The following is a 10,510-nucleotide window of genomic DNA, read 5'->3' on the forward strand; positions in this document are numbered from 1 at the left end:
ACACACACACACACACACACACACACACACACACACACACACACACAGAGTATGAACTTCTGAACAACTATTTTTGCCTTGCAAGGTCTATTTGCTTCTTTTTTTTTTTTTTTTTTTTTTAATTTTTGGCTGCATTGGGTCTCTGTTGCTGCATGCGAGCCTTCTCTAGCTGTGGCGAGTGGGGCCTACTCTTCACTGCGGTGCACGGGCTTCTCATTGTGGTGGCTTCTCTTGTCGCGGAGCACAGGCTCTAGGCACGCGGGCTTCAGTAGTTGTGGCACTCAGGCACAGTAGTTGTGGCTCGCAGGCTCTAGAGCACAGGCTCAGTGGTTGCGGCGCACGGGCTTAGCTGCTCCGCGGCATGTGGGATCTTCTTGGACCAGGGCTCGAACCCGTGTCCCCTGCATTGACAGGCGGATTCTTAACCACTGTGCCACCAGGGAAGCCCTGGTCTATTTGCTTTTAGGTAAAGAAGCAGAGAATCCAGCTGTAGGTATTGGCTGTTGAGCAAAAGCAAATTGGAATTGAAGTCTTTACCATCTGCAGTTCCCATCCCCCTTCTCCAGCTCCACCCAAAGTAAATGAGGTCACCCTCCTCCTGTAGAGTCAGCACAAGTCTGGGCAGAAGATGACGCCATTGACTCTCAGCTGAAAACCGAGACAGCAGCATTTGCAAGAGTCAGGAAAGAACAGGGCTCAGACTCTATCATCCGTATCTAGAGAATGCAGGGAACAATGCTAAATACCTGTGATGGCCATGACGATGAAGCCCACCGAGTCAAAGATGTCCAGCGGATGCTTGGTGCCTACACTAGAGCTCCTGCAGACAAATAAGAAGTCCCAGATATGTACTGTTTTAAATACTTTTGTTTTCTTTTTGTTCATAAAAATAATACATACTTCCGGTAATTTTACAAAACTTAGAAAATACAGAATAAGGTAAAGAAGGGAAAAAATCAACTATAATTCATGTTCTGATCTTGTATAAATACATAAACAAGATAGATAAATCTATATATAAAGAAAATTCAGATCTTTTATAATATAATCATATATTAGAGCCTGTTGGGATCCTTTTACATACATGGTTCTATATCCTGTTTTTCATAAAGCATATCACGGGCTGTGTGAATCTGTATGCCTTTGACAAATTCACAATGTCTGTCATCTGAATCTTATTCCATCACCTGGATATGCCATAAACCATCTGGCCATTCTTCTATGAATGTGTGGTGAACACCTTTGTGCTGACAATCTGACCTCTGAGTATTTTGTTGGGATGTACTCTCAGGTGTGGGATTACAGAGTCAAAGGGAATGAGGCCAAGAGTCTGGGGACCGAGTGAAGGGGCGGCCTCCACTCAGCAGTCCCTAGAGAGAATCTGTGACAGAGATGACAGAGTTGCAGGAGTTTAAAGGACCCCCAGGCAGGGTCCTCAAGTTTGAGGGAACCCTAGAGATAGCCTCCTCCCACACCCTCTTTGTTGTCTTTCAGATAGGAAACTGAGTCACCAAGAGGTTAAGTCATTTGCAATTTTGGGGCATCGTCTACCACTTCTGGCCTATGTGTAAGCTCTCAACAAGCCTCTCTGAGAGCAGCCCAGATGGACCAGACTTGGCCAGGCCATCAGGCTCCAGACCTGGGTTGTTTTTAGAAATTAAATTACATCATGACACAGAAGATGGAATGGCCAGGCGGCTGGCTGCCCAGCTAGAAGGAAGGCTATGTTCTTCTGGTGCTTGAAAGCCTGAAAGGGTACCTCCTTCCCCATCAGCTGACTACATATAATAGGATAAAATATCTCTTCCTTCATTTGGAAAAACCACAAGGCTTGGTGAAGTGCCTAGGAACAAAAATAAATCAGGAGGAACACCATGCATTGGGTCAGAGTGAGTCAATGAAACCCACACTGGGAAAGGCAAAGACCTTCATGAAGGCAGCTCATTCTTTGGTTGTTTGTTGAATGAAGATTTGGACTCCAGGTATGGTGTGTATTGCAGACACTGTCAGAGTCCTGCTCATATACCCTCAGCACACACCGTTCCCAGATATAGCAACCACTTCCTACTACAAGCACCTGAGAAGCGTGACTTGAGGGCTTTCTCTGGTTGCAGGAGTCTTGCTCAGGCCCATCTGAACAGGCAGGCTAGAAGGGCAGGAAGCCATCTCCTGGAGCAACCATCAACCAATGACCAATGGGAGTTGGTGTTTAAAAATCCCTGTTTCCTTGCCTTGTGGGTAGGACATCTTTGTTCTCTACCATCTCACACAGGTCCCAGTGTAAGTGGGTCACAGATGCCTGGAGCAGTAACCTGCTCATTAACATACCCTGCATTGGTTGGTTTTCCTTCTGTCTTACTTTCCTACTCCCCTACCAGTTCTCCTGGCATCACCCCCAACTCAAATCCTTGTGTCCATGTCTCCTTCTAGGGGAACCCAACCTAAGAGAATATAGCCCCTCGAGAATTAACTGTAGGAAACCTTGATATGAGAAACTTCAATCAGCGGAGTAGACACAAACTGATACAGATGTTAAAATTGGCAGACAAGGACATTAAAATCATTATTATAATTATGTTCTGTATTTTCAAAAAGTTAGAGCATAATAAGATGAGATATGGAAAATATTCTAAAGTCCAATGGAACTGCTAGAGATGAAATAGAGAGAGGAAAGCAACCAAGATAAACATCGACAGTAGATGAAGATTCCAGGCTGACAGGCAGAGATCAAAATTATAATAGCTAGGATTAGGTTCAGTTACATAAAACAGGGTAGGGGGTGGTAATTAGCAGTACCTTAAACAGGAGAGAAGCTTATTCCTCTCTCATGTAAAAGAAATCTGGAGGTAAGCACTGCATAACTAAAAGGGCAGCTGCACTCTGCCATTGGATTCAGTCTGGTCTTTCAACCCTACCATCCTGTGTGTATAGCTTTCATCCTCTCATGGTCCAGGGTGGCAACTAGAGCTCCAGCCATTACATCCACATTCTAGGCAGCAGAAAGAAGGAAGAGCAGAAGAGCAAAAGGAACCCTTCCTAGCAGGTCTATTCCATTTAAGCAGTCTGCCTGGAAACCTCATAGAACTCTTCCACTTAGATCCCATTGTCTAGAACTTCATATGGCAGCCTCAAGCTACAAAACAGCCCTAGAATTATACAGTCTTAGCTGCTAATATCAGAGTGGTGCTATTAAGTAGGGAACAAAAGAATGGGCTGTTGGGTCAGATAACCAGCCCTCTCTGCCTTACCAAGAAAGATCCAAGGCTTAGAGATGTTTGGTGCAGAGGGCTGCAAGGTGAAGGACAGAAAACAGGGGTTAGTTGAATGTTTGTTTTCAGAATAACTGGACCATTTAGATCTCCACTTTGCATCTACCTCGCACATGTGGAACACAGGCAATCCAGACAAAAAAAATTTTAAAGCTCTGTATCAGTTATCATGGCTGTATAACAAACCACTCCAGATTTTAGTGGCATAAAATAACATTCATGTATTATTTCTCACAATTTTATGGGTTGGCTGCAGTCAATTGGCAGCTTCACCAGGTCTGGGGGGTCTACGATGGCCTGGAGCCTTGGTTCTGGCTGTCATTTGGCCCCCTCTCTGCATGGTCTCTCATCACTTCAGTAGTCTAGCTCATGCTTCCAAGAGAGAGAACCTGGAGGCTGCAAGGCCTTTTGAGACTGAGGCCCCAGAACATGCATAGCATTACTTCTGCTGCATTCAGTTAGCCAAAGCAAGTCACAAGGCCAGACCAGGTTTAATAGGTAAGAAATAGACTTCATCTTTTGATGGAAGAGCTGCAAAGCCATTGTTAAAGAGGCATGGACACACGGAGGTTTGATTCATTGGGAACCATCCTGTTAACAATCTGGCAGAGACTCTAAAGAAACTGACTAAACTGCCTGGAGGGCTCCCAGAATGAAGCTGTCCTCATTCTGGAATCTTGAAATCTTATCATCTCAAGGCCTACTCCCTTCTTGTTCATTCTAGAGCAAAGTCTGCCCATAAATAAGCCCTGCCCACTTCACCTCTCAGTTGAGGACCAAAAGAAAGAGCGTGACATATACACCAGCAGAAGGATTCAGTACCAAATACCTTGAAAAATCTATCCAGTCTCTTACTCTTGGGTATGTACAGTTAACAAAGTGCTACCAAAAACATTAAGAAAATTTGAAACATGAAAAAGAAAGACCGCGTCAAAGGTACAATTAACCCCAGAGGAAATGGAGATAAACTAGAGAACAGAAGGAAGCATAATCTAAAAACAAAAAAACTTAAGTGACTTCAAAGAGATTTGAGAAGCTATTATATTTATAAAACAAGAACAGAATACTGTGGGGGGAAAAAAAAACAGTCAACAGCACAAGAAAAATCTTTGGAAGTATAATGGCAGATATAAAAAATTCAACAGGGCTTCCCTGGTGGCGCAGTGGTTGAGAGTCCGCCTGCCGATTCAGGGGACACGGGTTCGTGCCCCGGTCTGGGAAGATCCCACATGCCGCGGAGCAGCTGGGCCCGTGAGCTGTGGCAGAGCCTGCGCGTCCGGAGCTTGTGCTCCGCAACGGGAGAGGCCAAAACAGTGAGAGGCCCGCGTACCAAAAAAAAAAAAAAAAAAAAAAAAATTCAACAGAGTTGGAAAGAAAAGGAACTCTTCCAGGAAATGGAACAAAATCAAAGAAATGGAAAATAGAAGAGGTAATGAAGATAGAAGACCACCTAGGAAGTTCAACATCTAAATAGTAGGAAGTCAGTAAACAGAGAAAGTGGAAACCAAAGGAAGGAAATTATTAAAGAACTATGGAACAAAATTTCCTACAAAGATATATGCCCTTACTTTGAAAGAGCCTTCTGAGTTCCTGGTCTAATAAGTTGTGTTTTTTTTTAAAAACCCAAGTCTAGGTACCAAAGGGAAACTTCAGAACATCATGGATTAAGAGAAGACCCTCAATCTTCCTAGGAAGGTATGAAACAACAGGTCACAAATAAAGGAAAAAATTAAAGCATCCAGGGACTTTCCTGGTGGTCCAGTGGTTAAGAATCGCCTTCCAATGCAGGGGACTCAGGTTTGACCCCTGGTCGGGGAACTAAGAGCCCACATGCCGCGGGGCAACTAAGCCCGCGCGCCACAACAAAGAAGAACCCGTGCACCACAACTGAAGACCCAGCGCAGAGAGACAAAAAAAAAAAAAAAAAGATTAAGGCATCCAACTTATTATCAGACATGAAAGAGCTTAGAAATTTTGCCTCTCAAGTATCCTTTCTGCCAAAGGAAGATGTGGTATATAGGACACAGTGGAACTCCCCAAGGAGTGCTATGAAAAGAAACTCCAGCTTCTCAGCTGTTCAGCAGCCTGAACACAACCAGTTCACCTTAGATCAAAGACTCAGTGAGCTCTCACAAGACTATTTTTAAGAAACATGGAATACATTTCAAACAATAGGAAAAAGGAAGAAGAAGCTAAATGATATTAGTCATGTAGTAAAGAAAGCATATATTTCTTCTTTCAACAGCAAAAGAGAACCAATTAGAAACATTAGAAAACAAATGTACAAGATGTATGAAGCAACGAAAAATCGCAGCATGATTTTGAGGAACTGGGAATGTAAGTGTAGTAAACTGATTGCTTTAACGACCCAATGGTACTCCATTGTATGATTAATACCAGTTTATTCATTTTTCTGTTGATGTACTTTGGGGTTGTTTCCAGTTTGGGGGCTATTGTGAATAAAGTTAATGTGGAAATTCTTGTCTTTGTCTTTTGGTGTGAATCTCATTCTTAACTCGGGTCTTTTTAACTTGCTGTTTCCTCTGCCTGGACCACTTCACCTCTAGATCTTTCCAAGGCTGGCTCTCTCTCACTGTTCAGGCTAGCTATCAGATGGTGGCTGGCGGGGACAGGCTGTGGGCTGGAACACTTGGGGGCTGGCTGGGCACCTCTTTCTCTTACAGTTTCAGCACCTCTCCGTGTGGTTTCTCTTTGTGTGCTGGTTTGAGCTTCCTCATAGTGTGGCAGCTTCAGGGCAGTTGGACTGCTCCCATTGCAGCTGACAGTCTCAAGAAAGTATCCCAGCAAACAGGGGAAACTTCATTGCCTTTTACAACCTAGTCTTGGAAATTACATGGCATTGCTTCTGCTGTGTTCTGTTGGTTACAGGTAAATCACCAATCCACCTCAATTCAAGGGTAAGGAATATACACTCTACCTCTTGATAGGTGAGTGATAAGAATCTAGATGAGCCATGTGGAATGGAAAATATTACTGCAGCCAATTTTTGGAAAATACACTCAGCCGTACTGTCCATACCCTATGTGGTTTTTTCATAGTACTTTTTATTATTGGATATTATTTTATTTCTTTCTTTGTTTTTGATCAGCCATCACCCTTTACTAGAATGTGTGCTCTGAAAAGGGCAGCAACCCTCTTTTTGTTATTCTCTGTCCTCTTACCAGTACTTGAATTGTGCCTGTGAAACCGAGTCCCCCTAAAACCGAGTTCTCTTGAGTTTATGATTAATCTCTCTATCCAAAACCCTGTTCCTTTAGGATTGAGGGATAGCAAAGAAAATGGAGGACTGAAACCAAGCAGGACCCTGTGGGGTCTTCCCAGGTAAAAATTCCTTCCATATGTCCCCCATTTCTTGTTCATAGAAAAAAAGGCTTTAGTCTCCTAGGCATTCCCCAAGTTCCAAAGAACAAGATCAAGCAATTAATGATCAGGACAACAGAGTCATAGGACTCCTAGCTCCTCCTAAAGGGATATACTTAACAACCTGGTGCATATCTTGGAGTTCTTCTGCAGAAACTAAGACCCCTATGCAAGTGGAGGATGGTGACACTACATGCTGACCACAAGCACACAGATACTAGACTGGTTGGAACCAGAAGCCTTAGATTCCTGAAACATCACCCTGTTACTTCACCACCAACCAATCAGAAAAAACTCCACGAGCTGATCATGCATCCTCCCACCCTCTCCCCTAACACTGTCTTTAAAAACCCTTGCCTGGAAGCCATTGGGGAATTTGGGTCTTTTGAGCATGTGCTGACCTTTCTCCTTGCTTGGCACCTGAAGTAAACCCTTACTTCACTGAAAACACTTGCTGTCAGAGTTTGGCTTTCTGCGCTGCAGGCACAAGAGCCCTTGCTTGGTAACACCTGCACATCATATTCAACATGTTTATTGAATAAAATAATAAGACTTTTGAGACAGGGAACCAATAGATGCCTGTTAATAAACCAAGTAACAGAAGCACAAGCACATTATTTAGGGATGTGGACTTAACCACTCAAAGAAGTAAACTAGAAATAGTTAAAGGAGTTGCCTGTAGGGTTCAAGATGGGAAAGAAAGGATGGGACAGAGGGCAAATACTTTACTGCAGCACTTGTGTATATGGAAAATTTTTAAATGCATGTACTTTTTTTTCCATTTTATTATTATTTTTTAACATCTTTATTGGAGTATAATTGATTTACAATGTTGTGCTAGTTTCTGCTGTATAACAAAGTGAATCAGCTACATGTATACATATATCCCCATATCCCCTCCCTCTTGTTTCTCCCTCCCACCCTCCCTATCCCACTCCTCTAGGTAGTCACAAAGCACTAAGCTGATCTCCCTGTGCTATGCAGCTGCTTCCCACTAGCCATCCATTTTACATTTGGTAGTGTTTATATGTCAGTGCTACTCTCTCACTCTGTCCCAGCTTACCCTTCCCCCTCCATGTGTCCTCAAGTCCATTCTCTATATACAAGCAGCTCATGAAGCTCAATATCAAAAAAACAAACAACCCAATCCAAAAATGGGCAGAAGACCTAAATAGACATTTCTCCAAAGAAGATATACAGATGGCCAACAAACACATGAAAGGATGCTCAACATCACTAAACATTAGAGAAATGCAAATCAAAACTACAATGAGGTATCACTTCACACCGGTCAGAGTGGCCAGCATCAAAAAATCTACAAACAGGGCTTCCCTGGTGGCGCAGTTGTTGAGAGTCTGCCTGCCGATGCAGGGGACACGGGTTCGTGCCCCAGTCCGGGAAGGTCCCACATGCCACGGAGTGGCTGGGCCCGTGAGCCATGCCGTTGAGCCTGAACGTCCGGAGCCTGTGCTCCGCAACGGGAGAGGCCACAACAGTGAGAGGCCCACATACCGAAAAAAATAAATAAATCTACAAACAGTAAATGCTGGAGAGGGTGTGGAGAAAAGAGAACGCTCTTGCACTGTTGGCGGGAATGTAAACTGATACAGCCACTATGGAGAATAGTATGGAGGTTCCTTAAAAAACTAAACATAGAACTACCATATGACCCAGCAATCCCACTACTGGGCATATACCCTGGAAAACCATAATTCAAAAAGAGACGTGTATCACAATGTTCATTGCAGCACTATTTATAATAGCCAGGATATGGAAACAACCTAAGTGTCCATTGACAGTTGAATGGATAAAGAAGATGTGGCATATATATGCAATGAAATGTTACTCAGGCATAAAAAGAAATTAAATTGAACTATTTGTAGTGAGGTGGATGGACCTAGAGTCTGTCATACAGAGTGAAGTAAGTCAGAAAACTAACACATATATATGGAATCTGGAAAAAAAAAAAAAAGGTTCTAATGAACCTAGGGGCAGGACAGGAATAAATGCATGTACTCTTGCTTGTTTGATATTAAAATTTTTTAAGTTAAATTTTAAGAGGTTATTGTAGAAAATATGGAAAAATTGGAAAATATGCAAGACTAACAAAGCATTATTTGCAATCCCACCACCCAGAGACAGCCACTCTAAACACTTTTGTCTATTACCTTCCGGTTGAAAATAGTCTGTATCTTGCCTTTTTATTTTCTTTGCCTAAATTCTATCATGAGGATTTGCTCTAGAGCAGAAATGCTGGCTGGTAAAGGTAACCTAAGGATTCCTTTACTTCTTGTTTCCCCTACTTAAAGGTCTGCATAATTATGCCCTTTCTTTTCCTCTCTCTACCCTGACAATCATGTTTAACCCACTCTTTCCCCGCCTCTCCTTGCCTCTTATTCAAAGACCTCGTGAGTTCATCACTGTCTCTTTCTCCTCAGCCACAGGACAGCAGCGTGTGTCTTGGTGACATTGCTACACAACAAACTACCCAAAACTCACTGACTTAAGGCAACCATCTTTAGCATTTTTCAACAGTTCTGTGGGTCAGGGATTTGAGCAGGCTCAGCCCCATCATCTCTGCTCCACCTGATTTCTGTCGAAGCATAATGTCCACCACGTCCAATGCCTCAGCTCAGAGCACTGGCAAGGCTGGTGGCGAACAGGAATGGTTACATTGGGATCACATGTCTGGGGCTTTAGCTTACTCTGGCCCCCAGGTGCCTGGCTTCTCTTCCATGTGGTCTCAGGGCTTTTCCCTCTCCACATGGTCTCTCCAGCAGGGTGGTCAGTCTTCCTGCATGACCGCAGGGCTCCCAGGAGCTTGCGTCTGGAACTCTGCCTGCATGCTGTTGGCTACAGCAAGTCACAGGCCCAGCCCAGACGCAAGGGGAAGGGAACACACAGGGCATGAACACCAGGAAGCATGGGTTACTGGTGGCCACCAGTGAGTCACATGGATATGAATTCAAATCCTGGCTCCTCAGCTTGCTAGCTGTATTTCTTTGGCCTAATTTCTACACTTCTCTGAGCCACCATTACCTTCTTTATCCATAAAATAATCAGGATATAATTCCTTCTGGGCAGAATCATTTTATGCATTGAATAAGAAAAACATGTATTATGCTGCACATAATCACTGCATGCAGTTTCATAGGAGGGACTTAAGCATTAGAAAGATGTGCAAACCATAAACTTGATAGAACCATAAGAAAATAAGCTCCTGGTAATCTGAAGAAATCTTTGGGAGGGCTTTAGACTTCCAAGGAACCAGAAGTTGGAATCTCAAAAAAATCGCAAAATACGGTGATTCCAGTATGGTTCCATGGGTGAAGAATTTCTTCTCTCTCTTCTGTCTGGAATTACTACTTTCTTCTATTTGCCAACCTCTTGGCTGTATTTTAAGTTTAGTCCTTCTCTTCTTATCTCTCTTGCTGACTAATTTCCTTTGCCTAGTAACCCCTTGTTCTATCCAAAAACCTGGAGCCACAAGAAGCCCTTCCCATGGTCATCCACCTTCCGCTCTAGAAGAGAAATCCCTTTAAGCCTCGTCCCCATAACTGTGCCCTTTCTCCTGGCCTACTGCCTTGTCACTTCCACTGTGAGGCTCCTCCCCAGCAAGAGATTTGAGAGCAAATGACCTTTAACCCAATGAGAGTCCCCCTCCTGCAATCTCCACTAATCTTCTTAGGTGTTAATATTTAGCCTTACCTGGTAATACCCAGGTACTGGTAAATGCAGCTGCCCACAGCCTTAGCAGAGAACCTTTTGGAATGCTTCCCTTGCTTCTTTCCCCTGCCTGTTTGATGGAGATTTCTGTTCTGGCAAGAGATCAGCAGAAGTGATACCCCTTTTTCAGCTGA

This window comes from Aethalodelphis obliquidens, unplaced genomic scaffold (genome assembly GCF_003676395.1).
Source record: "Aethalodelphis obliquidens isolate GAN/ISIS:26980383/991018 unplaced genomic scaffold, ASM367639v1 scaffold62, whole genome shotgun sequence".
NCBI lineage: Eukaryota > Metazoa > Chordata > Mammalia > Artiodactyla > Delphinidae > Aethalodelphis > Aethalodelphis obliquidens.